This window comes from Erythrolamprus reginae, chromosome 2 (genome assembly GCF_031021105.1).
Source record: "Erythrolamprus reginae isolate rEryReg1 chromosome 2, rEryReg1.hap1, whole genome shotgun sequence".
Lineage (NCBI taxonomy): Eukaryota > Metazoa > Chordata > Lepidosauria > Squamata > Dipsadidae > Erythrolamprus > Erythrolamprus reginae.
The window spans coordinates 36,527,639-36,544,177 of NC_091951.1; the positions used below are offsets into that span (position 1 = coordinate 36,527,639).

At 45.4% G+C, this 16,539-nt stretch overlaps 4 non-coding genes across 4 annotated transcripts; 1 reads left to right on the plus strand and 3 right to left on the minus strand.

Moving 5' to 3' along the window:
* Window positions 1–4,742: 4,742 nt before the first annotated feature.
* On the plus strand, window positions 4,743–4,815 carry TRNAA-AGC (transfer RNA alanine (anticodon AGC)). The gene has a single exon. It is a non-coding gene; the product is annotated as a tRNA-Ala (tRNA).
* Window positions 4,816–11,093: 6,278 nt separating this feature from the next.
* Window positions 11,094–11,166, minus strand: TRNAA-UGC (transfer RNA alanine (anticodon UGC)). Its single transcript has one exon. It is a non-coding gene; the product is annotated as a tRNA-Ala (tRNA).
* A 4,859-nt stretch (window positions 11,167–16,025) lies between these two features.
* TRNAA-AGC (transfer RNA alanine (anticodon AGC)) lies at window positions 16,026–16,098 on the minus strand. Its single transcript has one exon. It is a non-coding gene; the product is annotated as a tRNA-Ala (tRNA).
* A 117-nt stretch (window positions 16,099–16,215) lies between these two features.
* TRNAA-UGC (transfer RNA alanine (anticodon UGC)) lies at window positions 16,216–16,288 on the minus strand. Its single transcript has one exon. It is a non-coding gene; the product is annotated as a tRNA-Ala (tRNA).
* Between the last annotated feature and the right edge of the window lie 251 nt (window positions 16,289–16,539).

A 16,539-nucleotide genomic window follows, 5' to 3' on the forward strand; every position in this document is an offset into this window, starting at 1 on the left:
CAAAAACTAAGAAACATCGGAGGAGAAAGGAGGAAGGAGGAAAGTGGATGGTGGTGAAAGACCATGGAGTGTGGAGTGTGGGGCCACTGATGAACTGCCCCCCCCCCCCGACCTGGTGAGTGAGAGTGACCGGCGTCGAGGTGGAGAGAGACCAGGGGGAATGGAGGCGACGAAGAGCGACCTGTTGCCAGTGGAGGATAACTGCAAGCGGGGTATATTTGGAATAACAACCCCCCCGTCCCCCCCTACCTGCATGGCACCAGCGGGTGAGAGCTGCTGGTGCCAAGGGAAGATTAGGTGGGAAAGACTGTGAAGACGGGTTTGCTGGACGATAAGATCATTAAAGAGAAGGAGAAGGACGGGACTGGTTGCTTGGGACCAATATGTCCAATTGGCCTAGGGACATTGCTTATACTAACTTTGCAAAGGACTATCATGGTTCTCATTGTCCTGGGGGACTTCAACCTGCCGTCACTCGGCGAAACCTCTGGGCTGGCACAGGAGTTCATGGCCACCATGACAGCCATGGACCTGACTCAAGTAGTACAGGGTCCGACTCACGAGGGAGGGCACGCACCTGACATGGTATTCCTTTCTGGGCAATTGAGTAATGGTCTGAGACTAAGGGGCTTAGAAGTGTTGCCTTTGTCATGGTCAGACCATTTTCTACTACGGCTTGACTTCCTGGCTCCAATCCTTCCCCGCAGGGAGGCGGAACCAATGAAGATGTTCCGCCCCAGACGCCTGATGGACCCAGAGGGCTTTCAGACGGCGCTTGGGGTTATTCCAGAGGCACTCGTCCACAGTTCGGCGGAGTCCCTTGCTGAGGCCTGGAATACGGCTGCGGCAGGGGCTCTTGACCGGATTGGGCCTTTGCGACCTCTCTGCGGTGCTAGACCCCGTAGAGCCCCATGGTTCAACGAGGAGCTCCGGGAGTTGAAACGCCAAAAGAGACGTCTAGAGAAGCGATGGAGGAAGAGTAGGTCCGAATCCAATCGAACACTTGTAAGAGCTTTTATTAAGACTTACAAAGTGGCGCTCAAGGCGGCAAGATGCGCGTACCATGCCGCCTTGATTGCATCAGCGGAATCCCGCCCAGCCGCTCTGTTTAGGGTGACCCGCTCCCTTCTTAACCAGGGGGGATCTGGGGAGCCCATGCAGAGCAGTGCCGAGGATTTTAACATGTTTTTCGCTGATAAAGTCGCTCGGATCCGGGCTGATCTCGACTCCAATTGTAATACAGAGTCGACTGACAACGAGTCAGTCGAGGTGACTGGGGCACGTACTTGTCCACCTGTCTGGGAAGAGTTTGATCTGGTGACACCTGATGAAGTGGACAAGGCCATTGGAGCTGTGAGTTCCGCCACCTGTTTACTGGATCCGTGTCCCTCCTGGTTGGTTTCGGCCAGCAGGGAGGTGACACGGAGCTGGGCCCAGGAGATTACCAACGCTTCCTTGGGGAGGGGAGTCTTTCCATCTCTCTATAAAGAACCGCTTGTGCGCCCCCTCCTCAAGAAGCCCTCCCTGGACCCAGCCGTACTCAATAACTATCGTCCAGTCTCCAACCTTCCCTTTATGGGGAAGGTTGTCGAGAAGGTGGTGGCACTCCAGCTCCAGCGGTCCTTGGAAGAAGCCGATTATCTAGGTCCCCAGCAGTCAGGCTTCAGGCTCGGTTACAGCACTGAAACCGCTTTGGTCGCGTTGATGGATGATCTCTGGCGGGCCCGGGACAGGGGTTTATCCTCTGTCCTGGTGCTTCTTGACCTCTCAGCGGCTTTCGATACCATCGACCATGGTATCCTTCTGCACCGGCTGGAGGGGTTGGCAGTGGGAGGCACTGTTCTTCAGTGGTTCTCCTCCTACCTCTCTGGCCGGTCGCAGTCGGTGTTAGTGGGGGGGTCAGAGGTCGGCTCCGAGGTCGCTCCCTTGTGGGGTACCTCAGGGGTCGGTCCTCTCCCCCCTGCTATTCAACATCTACATGAAACCGCTGGGTGAGATCATCCAAGGACATGGGGTGAGGTATCATCAATATGCCGATGATACCCAACTTTACATCTCCACCCCATGCCCAGTCAACGAAGCGGTGGAAGTGATGTGCCGGTGCCTGGAGGCTGTTGGGGCCTGGATGGGTGTCAACAGACTCAAACTCAACCCGGATAAGACGGAGTGGCTGTGGGTTCTGCCTCCCAAGGACAATCCCATCTGTCCGTCCATCACCCTGGGGGGGAATCATTGCCCCCCTCAGAGAGGGTCCGCAACTTGGGCGTCCTCCTCGATCCACAGCTCACATTAGAAAACCATATCTCAGCTGTGGCGAGGGGGGGCGTTTGCCCAGGTTCGCCTGGTGCACCAGTTGCGGCCCTATCTGGACCGGGACTCATTGCTCACAGTCACTCATGCCCTCATCACCTCAAGGTTCGACTACTGTAATGCTCTCTACATGGGGCTACCTCTGAAAAGTGTTCGGAAACTTCAGATCATGCAGAATGCAGCTGCGAGAGCAGTCATGGGCTTACTTAGGTATGCCCATGTTTCACCATCACTCCGCAGTCTGCATTGGCTGCCGATCAGTTTCCGGTCACAATTCAAAGTGTTGGTTATGACCTTTAAAGCCCTTCATGGCATTGGACCAGAATATCACCGAGACCGCCTCCTGCCGCACAAATCCCAGCGACCGATTAGGTCCCACAGAGTGGGCCTTCTCCGGGTCCCGTCAACGAAACAATGTCGGTTGGCGGGCCCCAGGGGAAGAGCCTTCTCTGTGGCGGCACCGGCCCTCTGGAACCAACTCCCCCCGGAGATTAGAACTGCCCCTACTCTTCCTGCCTTCCGTAAACTCCTTAAAACCCACCTCTGCCGTCAGGCATGGGGGAACTGAAACATCTCCCCCTGGGCATGTTTAATTTTATATATGGTATGCTTGTGTGTATGTCTGTTAGTATATGGGGTCTTTCTTAAATCTTTAAATATTTTAAATTGTCAGATTATTTATGATTTGTTTCCACGTGTTGTGAGCCGCCCCGAGTCCTCGGAGAGGGGCGGCATACAAATCTAAGTAATAAATAAATAAATAAATAAATCCCTTCCTAGCTGGCATCTCCACAATAATTCATGTATCCCAGTGCCCAGTCAGATACCAGAGAGTCGGCCTTCTCCAGGACCCATCAGCTAAACAATGCCAGCTGGTGGGGCCTAGGGGAAGAGCCTTCTCTGTGGTAGCCCCGGCCCTCTGGAATCAACTCCCTCTGGAGATTCGCACACACACACACACACATGGCCTTTTGTAAGGTCCTAAAAACTCACCTTTGCTGGCAGGCCTGGGGCTGTTGAGCAATGACATCTTGCTCCAGCCTTGATGATATGAATGGAGAATCTTAGTTAGAATGAATATGAATGTTCGATTTTTAAATATCTTCAGGGATTTTAGTTTTGGTTTTATGCCTGGGTTTCTCCCGCTGCATTTTGTATTGTATTACTATTTTTGTTCACCGCCCTGAATCTGTGGAGAAGGGTGGCATAGAAATCCAAACAAATAAATAAATTATCCAACCTATCTCCACAGCAACTTTCTGCTCTCTCTTTCTCTGTGCAGAGGCAATTAGGTTCTTTGTTTATAGTCACAGATCTACATTTGTTCTCAGGACATACAGAAAACTGATTGAGAAATGAAAGGGATAGGGATGGGGATAGGGATAGGGATAGGAGGAGGAGGAGGAGGAGGAGGAGGAGGAGGAGGAGGAGGAGGAGATGACAATCTCTTATTAGTCAATATGAGCCTTTAAATGTTAGAAACATAGAAAATTGACGGCAGAAAAAGTCCTCATGGTCCATCTAGTCTGCCCTTATACTATTTCCTGTATTTTATCTTAGGATGGATATATGTTTATCCCAAGCATGTTTAACTACAGTTACTGTGGATTTACCAACCACGTCTGCTGGAAGTTTGTTCCAAGCATCTACTACTTTTTCAGTAAAATAATATTTTCTCACGTTGCTTCTGATCTTTCCCCCAACTAACCTCAGACTGTGCCCCCTTGTTCTTGTGTTCACTTTCCTGACCAAACAAACTTGACAGCCATTATCATCTCCCTGTGACAACATGCTACGAAACTAATGTGTGCTGGGCAGTGCTGTGGCATGCACTGCACTGCACTGCAAGTAACATTGAGAGCTAGCGATCCTCAAGTGAAAGACGTCAGTTTTGTCAATGGCCAATGAACAATCCATATCTGAAAAACAAAATGTCAAGTAACAGTTAAAATATGGGGAAGACACATCAAAGGGACATAATCAACTATTGAATTACTTCCTAGAGGGGGGGGGGTATAACATAAAATAATTGAGAAACATTGCTCTACAGGACTCTACAAAGTTATAATATCTTATATATTCTTACACCTCTTATATATCTTTTCTTGAAAACCTGGCTCACTTAAGCTGAGTTTCACTTGGAAACTGAGGAAAAGATTGGAGTTATGCTCCGACTTGGAGCAAATGCTGACCTCCAAATAGTAGGGGACATTCTGGATGGAAGCTTTACTTTACTCACCAGAGATAGAGGGATTCTCTTAGTGCAAATTCAGGCATAGCTCTGAAACTCCAGGTGTACTGCTTCAAGGGGTTTCCTTTCATGTAGGTAGGTTGGATTGCACTCTCACCATGGAGCACCAACCTTTTCCAGTTTCTCAGTGTTTCCTTGGATTCTTTCTTAGGAAATTGCGCAAGGACACTATCAGGCAGCTGGGGAATTAGCTCAAATGGTAGAGCGCTTGCTTAGCATGCAAGAGGTAGCAGGATCGATGCCTGCATTCTCCAGACATTATCTTTTATTCTGCTCCATCCATAGGGAGTTCTTCATCCATTTACTCATAAGCGTGCTGGAGCTGAGCTAGGGCAATGGCTCACGTGCTGGCAACTTTGGCTCCACGTGCCACTTGTAGCACCCATCCCCAGGTTTGGCATCACTAGTGTAGCATGTCCTGCTTGAGTGGAGGGAGGGTTGGACTAGATGACCTACCAGATCCCTTCCAACTCTGCTATTCTGTTAAAAAATATCTGGTAGTTTTATAGAGAAACTCTTTTGCTTTGTATGTTACCATGGAAATGTGTCAGCTAACCCTTCCTTAACCATGGCTTAATGATTATCGCCTAGTGACTGGATCCCCACATCCCAGTTTGCCAGAGGGGGAGGGGTACCTCTTAGTGCTAATTCAGGCATCCCTCTGGACCTCCAGGTGTATTGATTCAAGGGGCTTCCTTTGATGTGGGTAGGTTGGATTGCACTCTCAGTATGGAACAGCAACCTTCTCCTGTCTGTATGTTATTTTGGCTTCTTTCTTTCTTGGGGAAATTGTGCAAGAACACTATCAGGCAGCTGGGAAATTAGCTCAAATGGCAGAGCGCTTGCTTCGCGTGCGAGAGGTAGCAGGATCGATGCCTGCATTCTCCAGACATTGTCTTTTATTTTGCCCCATCCATAGGGAATCCTCCATCCAATTTCACACATCTCCTCCCCGTTTCTTTCCATATGGTGGTGCTTAGCTGCTGAGAAGCTCAGCCTAATGCAGTAAGGTTAGCCTGAAATGTTGGTGGATCTCCCCCCCCACCCCTGTAATATCTGATTAATGTAATAGCTCCCTCTGGAGGCCAACATTGTCCACATACTGTTTGCTTTCTGAACATAATTCAAAAAAATGAAATCACTTTAAGGTGAAAGTTCATTTGTTCTACAGAAAGGCAGATTTAGTGATTATTATTTTGAACAGAACAGACTTAGCAATCTCAAGAGTGTATTGGCAGTTCTGTGTTAGCAAAAACGTCAGAAGAGAAGGATTTAGGGGTAGTGATTTCTGACAGTCTCAAAATGGGTGAAAAGTGCAGTTGGGCGGTAGGGAAAGTAAGTAGGATGCTTGGCTGCATAGCTAGAGGTATAACAAGCAGGAAGAAGGAGATTATGATCCCGCTATATAGAGTGCTGATAAGACCACATTTGGAATACTGTGTTCAGTTCTGGAGACCTCACCTACAAAAAGATATTGACAAAATTGAACGGGTCCAAAGACGGGCTACAAGAATGGTGGAAGGTCTTAAGCATAAAACGTATCAGGAAAGACTTAATTAACTCAATCTGTATAGTCTGGAGCAGTGATTTTCAACCTTTTTTGAGCCGCGGCACACTTTTTACATTTACAAAATCCTGGGGCACACCACCAACCAAAATGACACAAAAAATTTTTATGCCCCCTTCTCCTTAGACTCAGGGCGGCTTACAACATGTTAGCAATAGCACTTTTTAACAGATTGCCCCCACAATCTGGGTCCTCATTTTACCCACTCCCATGTAACATCCCCTTATAAATACAGTCAATCATCAATCATCCCTCCTCAAATTTATACTACTGTCTCATTTCTGTCTCTCCCCCCCCCTCTTATATGTGTGTGTGTACTCAAACCATTTCCAAAACCAGGTGAGGGCTGGGTTTTTTTTCTTATTATTTGGGTGCTTTTTACCATATGCTTCAAGAATCACCTCTCTCTCTCTCTTGTTTCTCTCTCCTCTCATTCTCTGCCTCAATCATTTTCTCATTTCTCCCTTTTTCTCCCCTTTTTGTTCTCATTTCTCTCTCTCTCTCCTTTCCTCTTCCTATCTGTCTCTCTTGCTTTCTTTTTTTCTCTCTCTGTCTTTCTTTCTTTCAGTATCTCTTGCTATCTCTCTTTTTCTCTCTTGCTTTTCTTCTCTCGTGCTTTTTCTTGTTCTTTCTCTCTCTCTGTTGCTCTCTCTCATTCTCTTATTTTCTCTCTCTCTCTCTCTTAGTCTCTCTCTCTCTTGTTCTCTCTTATTTTCTTTCTCTCTCTTGTTCTTTCTCTCTCTCTCATGCTTTCTCTCTCTTGTTCTTTCTCACTCTCTCTCTCTCTCTGTTGCTCTCTCTCGTTCTCTCTCTTCCTTTCTTCTCTGTGGAGGCCAGCGAAGGTTTCCCTTAGTTTGAATGTTCCGAGCAAGCTGGCAGGGGGATGGGAAGCAGCCCCTTTACTGACAGCCCGGGACGGGACTGTGAGAGGGGTGGGCGTTCCCATAGTGCGTGGAGCGGCTAGCGGCCGGAGCGGCAGCGCTGCTGCAGCCACCGCTGTGGAAGAAGCCGCACCCCAAAAAAGCCGGAGAGAAGGAAGGATCGGGCGGGCGGGGACAGCCACAAGTGGAAGCCTCAGCCCTGTAGCCCCCTCACGCCCATGGCTTCTCGTCGATGCCTCTGCCTGCCCGATCCGCGGGAGTGCTAATAGCGGCGGCGGTGGCGGACAGGAGCTCCCTCTCCCCGCTATTCCCGCCGCCGCCGCTATTAGCACTCCTGCGGATCGGGCAGGCAGAGGCATCGACGACAAGCCATGGGCGCGAGGGGGCTCCAGGGCTGAAGCTCCCACTTGCAGGAGCCCACTCCCCCCACTATTCCTGCCGCCGCCGCTATTAGCACTCCCGCGGATCGGGCAGGCAGAGGCATCGACGAGAAGCCATGGGCGCAAGGGGCCCCAGGGCTGAAGCTCCCACTTGCAGGAGCCACGCCCCCCCCCCCCCGCTATTGCCTGCCGCCGCCGCTATTAGCACTCCTGATGCCACAAGTGAAAGCCTTAGCCGCTGCTATTGCCATCCCGCCGAGTCCCAAGCTCACCTGCTGCAAAGAAGGAAGGCACGAAGAAGAAAGGCGCGAAAATGAAGGTGTGAAGAAGGAAGCCGGGACACTCAACTTCCGGTTTGGGAAGCAGAACTTGGCGGCACACCTGACCTTGTCTCGCGGCACACTAGTGTGCCACGGCACACCGGTTGGGAAACGCTGGTCTGGAGGACAGAAGGAAAAGGGGGGGGACATGATCGAAACATATGTTAAAGTGTTAAATAAGGTTCAGGAGGTAAGTGATTTTAATAGGAAAGTGAACACAAGAACAAGGGGACACAATCTGAAGTTACTTGGGGGAAAGATCAAAAGCAACATGAGAAAATATTATTTTACTGAAAGAGTAGTAGATCCTTGGAACAAACTTCCAGCAGACGTGGTATATAAATCCACAGTGACTGAATTTAAACATGCCTGGGATAAACATATATCCATCCTAAGATAAAATACAGAAAATAGTATAAGGGCAGACTAGATGGATCATGAAATATTTTTTTGCCGTCAGTCTTCTATGTTTCTACCCTTCAAAAGCACAGAATATATTTGAGCAGATTAATTTCTCCCAGTCTCTCTCCACTTTCCCAAAAGTGGGAAAGTGTAGCAGTTCCTCTTGTTCTTTTCTTAACTTCTCAGACCCTCTTCCTGGACAGGGTCTCCTCCACCTGGCTCATTTGAAACCGTCACCTTTTCCTCTTAGTTCTTCAACCTTCATTCCTTGTCTATCTCAATCACTGGATAATTTCCTTCCTGGTGAAACAGCCAGCTTCTTGCTCATCCTTATAATATTTCCTTACAAATATTCTTTCAGAGAGAAAGATGTGCTGATGCTGTCTTAACAGTTATCAGCAACACACAATAATCATGCAGTCACCAAAATAAAGAAATACATCACAATCATAAAGCAAGTATACCATCATAATATAATGATGCAAATGTCAGCACAATGTCCAGGCTGAGTCTGACTTTGGACACATGATATGGAGACCTGACTATCTGGGGAAGGCTCTAAAACTGAAAATGATGGAAAGGAAGAGAAGAAGAGGGTGGCCAACAGCAAGTGGATGGGCTCTTGTTACAGTGCTGATGGAAGAAGTCTTGGGAGAGGTCAGATAATCATGGAGAATATGGTTACTAATAGTCAATACTGACCTGATGGTACTTTATCAATCAACAACTTTCAGAAAGCCTCTCTGGCAGTATTTTGGGTGAGCAGATTCTGTCTGCAGTGTGTTATCCCAAAGTAAACAGATAAGATTTGAAAGATGATTGCCCTGAATAGCATATAAAAGCCATAAAGAAACCAGTACAACTGCCACCATATTAAGAATAGTAGTCAAAGCAAGATAACATGCTCATTTTGAAAGCAATCCCCTAGACACATTTATTGCAATAGTCCCTGTTTGAGATAACACCTGCATAATAATAGAGCTCTTCTAGTCCACAGGTCTATTTGTCCATAAGGGCAGTGTTCTGTCCTGGTGCCGGCCCCAATAATCGGATGCACACAAATGATGCAATTTAATAAAAGGATTTAATATGTACAAACATCCCAATATTGTAAAAGTCTTTTAAGAGTCTTTTCAGAGAGAAAAGCAAATCTAGCAAAGTGTTATCAGTTGGCTGATGTCCGACAGTGAAGATAAAACACAGTAATAATTACCATCTGTAGCCAGAATTCTCAGATGAAGTTATCAGAAATTAACTGGAAGACAGAAGCTCATTAGCAAAGGCAAGAATGTGCCTTTTAAAAAGCCAAACTGAATGCAAGAGTCAAGACAAGATGATTCCTCAATGAACAACATTGTTTTTCTGCAACAATGTGGAGCATGCCTCATCCTTAAATAGTGTGAGGGCGTGACCCAATTACCCAGCAACACTACTTATGAGTTACTCTTCTCCTAGCCAACTATTTGTGTCTTTTACATGACCTCCAAACTCTAGCATCCAGAAGTGGTTCCTATTCTTCCCCTAAGTCACTCATCTCTGGAAATGCCAACTCATTTCTGACAGGAAGTGCTGTTTCACTCCTGACAGGAAGTGCTGTTTCACTCCTGACAGGAAGTGCTGTTTCACTCCTGACAGGAAGTGCTGTTTCACTCCTGACAGGAAGTGCTGTTTCACTCCTGACAGGAAGTGCTGTTTCACTCCTGACAGGAAGTGCTGATTCACTCATGCCAGGCAGTGCTGAAGGACCTGGATGTTGTTCTGACCCTGACCCCTCATCACTGCCACCGTCACTCTTAGGCACCAGGAATACTGGACACCTGCTTCGCCCTTCCACCATCTCTGCATCCTCAGAGTTCATAACTATTTGCATAGGATGCAAGCAAACCATCACAGGCAGCCTCCCACTCTAAGCTGGCATCAGTTTGCCAATAGGTTGGCAGTCACCACACGAACAAGCCACCACACTAACATGCCTTCCTAGGGCAATAAATGACTTAATAATAATAATTTATTAAATTTGTATGCCGCCCCTCTCCGAAGACTCGGGGCGGCTCACAACAATAACAAAAACAATATAATAGTAATACAAATCTAATATTCCCCTGGGGCCCGCCAAACGACATTGTTCTGTCGACAGGACCCGGAGAAGGCCAACTCTGTGGGACCTAATTGGCCGCTGGGATTCGTGCGGTTTTTCTGGCCCTCCGCCACCCCAGAGATAGACACCCCCATCCCTCCTGTCTCTCCATCGCCAGGTGGACTATTCTCATCCATACCATTTCCATTTATCTCATACATAACATCCCACCCACCCCAATCATTCACTCCATACATACCTTCCCAGTCATCCCAAAAATCCATCATTAAGAAACCCTCCCCAATAAATTAGCTAAAATATAATTAAGTTAATTAGACATATAAAACTACTAAATATAGAATTAAAATATGGCATTAAAATACAAGTTAATACTAATTAATTATCAATTACTCTAAAACTAGTACTAGATGCCAAATTATTAAATATTTAAAAAAACAAAATACAGGGGGGGAAATCAGTTGAAAATCAGTTAGTCAGCAGTTCTTAAGTCATCAACAGCTAGGTGGCGCCAGACTCTGAATCAATTAAGTTCTGGAAAAGTCCAGCATAAATGTCCAAGTCTTTAAATAATGAGTCCGGGGGGGGGGGATCTCTTAGGAGTTATATTCTCAGAGTATCTAAATCTTGGTAGTTTTAAATATTAAATAGATGGTATGTGGTTTGTTTTGTTGTATAAATTAATTCCAAAAAAAGTATTAGCTCAGTAACTAAATTAAGTATTAAGCACCCAGCCATAAAATTGAATATCACACACACAAACACACACATGCACCCTTTTGACACCTGAGCCAAAAAAAGGTTTGCCATCACTGAATTAAAGGATTACCTGTACATCAGTGGCAATGGAAGAGATAGAAATGGCCAAAATAAAATAATCATGTGACTGGAGAATGTGGGCATCGATCCCACCACCTCTTGCTTGCAAAGCAAGCGCTCTACCATATGAGCTAATTCCCCAGCTCCAGCTACCCTTCAGGCACCAAACTTCAAGAATCCAGAAGAGTCTGAAGAAGAGTCTAATGCTGGGAAAGATTGAGGGCAAAAGAAGAAGGGGACGACAAAGAACGGGATGGCAGGATGGAGTCGCTGAAGTAGCAGGCGGGAGCTTAAATAGACTTCAGAGGATGGTAGAGGACAGGGTGGCCTGGAGCAGACTTGGGCGAGGGGTGGACCGCATCTGGCCCGCCCGCTGTCTGTGACCGGCCCGACTGCTATCTCTGACCGGTCCACGGATGTCAGGGTCTGCTCCAGGGCGAGGATGAAAGAACTCACCGTGCCTGCCAGGACTGCTCCGGTTCCTGCTTTTCTGATGAATCATGAGGAAAGCATGAACCGGAGGAGTCCCAGCAGATGGGGTGAGCTCTTTCATCCTCACACTGGAGCAGACCCTGACCTCCTACTGAGAGAAGCCGAGCACAGAAACCATGCAAACACTCCAGCACAGTGACTGTGGTGCACCGTGTTGCCATAAATCAAACAATTAGGGATTTGTAGAGTGGGTCTGGGTGTTAGGTCAGGCCAGCGTCTGGGTCTTTACAGTATTGGGTAGAACTGAGTTAATTATATTAGTCCAGCCCTCTAAAACCATCCCAATTTCTCATGTGGCCCCATGGCAAAATTAATTGCCCACCCCTGGTCTGGAGGAACATTGTCCATGGGGTCATGATCACTGATGGCCTGCTACCAGAAAGGTAAGGTGCTACATTTCAACAGCGATTTTCGAGATGCACATTCAGCTGCACATCCCCGACGCATGCATATGTGAGATTTGACTACTGCACATGTGCAGCAAGTGAAATCTCATTTGAAGATGCTCACGCAAGCAAGTTTTCAGTGATTTTCACTGATTTTTTGAAGGTAAATCTCATGCCGACAGATGCGCACACACATGCCAGACATGTGCATGCCCGCAACAGCTTTGGAGGGCGCACCAGTAACGCCGAAGACAGAAGTCCTTTGCTGGTTGCAATGGGTTGGACACAACATTGCAACTAACAACAACAAAGTTTTGATTTCTATTATCGCTACCATCCTGGACAATTTGTTCTTGTTTTAATTATCCTTGCTGATAGTTCTCCAACTTCAACCTCATAACAACATAACCTGCCCAAGCCAATATACAGCTACACATCCCTCCTCCACCGGTTCTTCCAGGATCTTCACCTGAAATCAATGGGACGATCAGCTCTACACAAGAGAGCACTCTGCAGATTCTAGAGATTTCCCCTCTTGCTCATCCTTACCCTTTCTGCCAAGGAGGGGATCTGAGCAAAAATGAAGGAGATACTCAGTGAAGGGCTACCAAAATTTTTACTACCACGCTGTGGGAGTGGCTTATGCAAGACGCTCTGCATTTTCTTTCAACATCTTTCAGTGCAAATTGGGTGCTCTGGGGTGGAGCTCCATTTTCGCTACCCTACTGCATCGTCTGTCCATCGTCCCCCCCCACCCCCGGTCCTGGCAGCAGCCTATCTCTGGAGGTACTTCTCTCTTTTGCTCTTATTTCCTTGTCCTTGGATAAGTTTAAAGAATTACATATGATAATAGTTCTTACCAGCCCTCAGAAAGAGTGGGAGAGACAGAAAGGTTGAAAGCAGGGTCCTGAAAAAAGACATGAGGGTGTGAGTGAGAATAATCATAATTTCCTGTTTTTCATTTCATATATACCAGAATATCTCTGGGACCGCCTTCTGCCGCACGAATCCCAGCGACCAGTTAGGTCCCACAGAGTTGGCCTTCTCCGGGTCCCGTCGACTAAACAATGCCGTTTTGTGGGACCCAGGGGAAGAGCCTTCTCTGTGGCGGCCCCGACCCGCTGGAACCAACTCCCCCCAGATATCAGAGTAAGCTCCTTAAAATCCACCTCTGTCATCAGGCATGGGGGAATTGAGATATTCCCTTCCCCTAGGCTTATGTATGTATGATTGGTCTCTTAAATTGGGGTTTCTTTTTAAAATTAACTTAAATATTGTTATACTTTTGTTAGCCACCCCAAGTCTGCGGAGAGGGATAGCATACAAATTTGATAATAAATAAATAAATAAATAAATAAATAAATAAATAAATAAACAAACAAACAAACAAACAAACAAATAAATAAATAAATAAATTTAAAAAAATATGACTGCTAATCAAATCTTTATTCAAAATTTGAACATTTCCAAATGTCAAAATGCAGTTATAGATGCAGATATGGAATGGAAAAAGGTCTTTCGGTGGATGGTACAAAACACAGGAGAATGGCTGGAGAATGCAAGCATCGATCCTGCTACCTCTTGCATGCTAAGCAAGCGCTCTACCATTTGAGCTAATTCCCCAACTACCTGTCAACTTAGTTCTACTGTTGTCCCCAAATTAGGGTCTTAGCCTGGCCCCAAAGCTAATGAAGATTACCAGACACGAGATGCAGGATTCATTTCCTTTTATTGAAGTGCTTCAGCAAAAAGGGGTCCTAGCAGGGTCGGGCTTCAAAAATGTTAAACTACATGTTAAGAGTTGTATTAAATACAACATGAGACAGTGAATGGAAACTGTACTGTCAACCCCAAGGTGGGAGATTGTTAGTACATGGTACATATCCTAATTTGGGGTTAGGATAGGTAACAGGGCGTGGCTAATTTTGTGGGTGTGGCTTGCTGGTCATGTGACCAGGTGGGAGTGATTTGACAAATCATGTGACCAAGGGTGGTTTAAAAGTCATGTGACTGGCTTAAAATTGGCCAACTTGATGTCACTCACATCAAGTGTTTGGGTTAGGGTTAGGGGGCCTGGTCTCTCCTCGCCTCAAAGAGTTACAATTTCTCTACCTATTTACTATTACTGAACATCCAAAATATACTATTTAATTCTATGTATATATGCCATACATATATATGTACATAATACATACATATTACATACAGGCACACAAAAATATGCATTATCTATTATATAAACTGTGTGTATATATACACACAAACACACACACACACACACAAAGCTCTTCTAAAATTATACACATTCAAACACATTTACTGCGACACGAAAAACATACCCAGAGTCCAAAAGCGAGAAAAAAAATTCAATTCAATTCAAAAAAATTAAATTTTTCTGCCAGTTCTCTGTAACTGTCCAAAGTTTTTCCACTGGTTCTGCATACCTGACCGTACCCATAGGAGCCCATTATTGGTGTGGTTGGTGGATTGGGTTCCTGGTTTTTCTTAATTGTTTGTTATGTTGTGTTCAAGCTTTCTGTTTTCATTTATTTATTTATTTATTTTTATTTTGTCCAATACACAATGAGGGTTTTAGTGGGTATATATCTATATACACATAGTAAAATACATGATGAAGGTTATAGAGGAGATACTCATAGTAAAATATATCTAAGAAATAATAGAAAAGAAGATATAGTAATAGAACATATCAATGAAAGAATAGAAGAAGAGATATAGGAATAGAAGAAAGGTATAGGAGAGCAATAGGACAGGGGACGGAAGGCACTCTAGTGCACTTGTTGTTCGCTATCCAGAGTTATGTGGAAGAGAATGGGGAGAGGAGGACTATATAAATCCTCTAAATAAAGATATAAATAAAAATTGTCTAATAACTTGCCAAAATTAGGCAAAGTTTGATTGGAAAATAAAATAGAAACATAGAAACATAGAAGATTGACAGCAGAAAAACATCTCACAGTCCATCTTGTCTGCCCTTATACTATTTCTTGTATTTTATCTTAGGATGGATATATGTTTATCCCAGGCATGTTTAAATTCAGTTACTGTGGATTTACCGACCACGTCTGCTGGAAGTTTGTTCCAAGTATCTACTACTCTTTCAGTAAAATAATATTTTCTCACATTACTTCTAATCTTTCCCCCAACTAACCTCAGATTGTTCTACTAAAATCTAGTACTTCTTCTGTGTGAAGCAAGCACTCTTCCACTTGAGCTACTTTCACGGCTTTCTTCCATTGCTGCTCCATCACTTCTCAAGAAATGCCCACACAGAAGATCATACACAGAATCACAGGGGTAAAGTGGGGTGGAACTTGGGGAAAGAAGATAAAATTGACCAAATATCTTCCAACCGCAACAACACAAGAGCACTCAACAGATTCAAACAGTGGAATTACTGCCAAGGGAAGGGAATATAACGGCGCCTAAAACACGATTTAAGTATTGCCCACAAGATCATATGCTGCAATGTCCTACCGGTCAATGACTACTTCAGCTTCAACCGCAACAACACAAGAGCACGCAACAGATTCAAACTTAATATTAACCGCTCCAAACTTGACTGTAAAAAATATTACTTTAACAATCGAGTTGTCAAAGCGTGGAACTCATTACCGGACTCAATAATGTCAACCCCTAACCCCCAACATTTCTCCCTTAGACTATTCACGATTGACCTCTCCAGGTTCCTTAGAGGTCAGTAAGGGGCGTACATAAGTGCACTAGTGTGCCTTTCATCCCCTGTCCAATTGTCTTTCCTTTATCTCATATATCATATATATTTTCTTCCTTTCATATATCTTCTCTATTTTTACATATTATCTTTATATATATTACTTCATGTCTATTCTCTTCCAAATGTATTGTGTATTGGACAAATAAATAAATAGATAGATAGATGGATGGATGGATGGATGGATGGATGAATGAATGAATGAATGAATGAATGAATGAATGAAAAAGTGGGCATCGATCCCCACTACCTCTTGCAGGCAAAGCAAAGCTTCTATATCGCCACTAATTCCAAGTCCAGGAAAAATATGCAAAACTTGCCTACCTGAGGATCTTCTGCATGGATGTCAAAACTGAAGAGAGACGGGCTGGAGAATGCAGGCATCGATCCTGCTACCTCTCGCATGCTAAGCGAGCGCTCTACCATTTGAGCTAATTCCCCTGTCAAATTTGCTCTGTCATGTTACAAGAATTCAGGACAAGAAGCAAAAAACGAAGAGGTGAAAACGATCTAATACTCTTTGGCAAAGGAAAGGGAAAAAAGGGGAAAAAATGGAACTGGAGAATGTGGGCATCGATCCCACCACCTCTTGCATGCAAAGCAAGCGCTCTACCATATGAGCTAATTCCCCGGCTAGGAGCAGCTTTGACCCACAAAACTGAAACGATTCAGGATGAAGGGGAGAAACCGAGGAGATGAAATTAGATGCTGAGGTAAGTAAGTCTGCTAGAAATGACCAAGACACACCTGAGCTTCATTTACCTGGGAAGAGATTGAGCAGCTGGATTTAAAGGAAGTGGACAAGTTCCCCACAGCTGTGAGTTCTGGAGCTGTGCCAGACTGCAGAGATGCCAGCACAGCACAGGGACCTGTGAGGGTGAA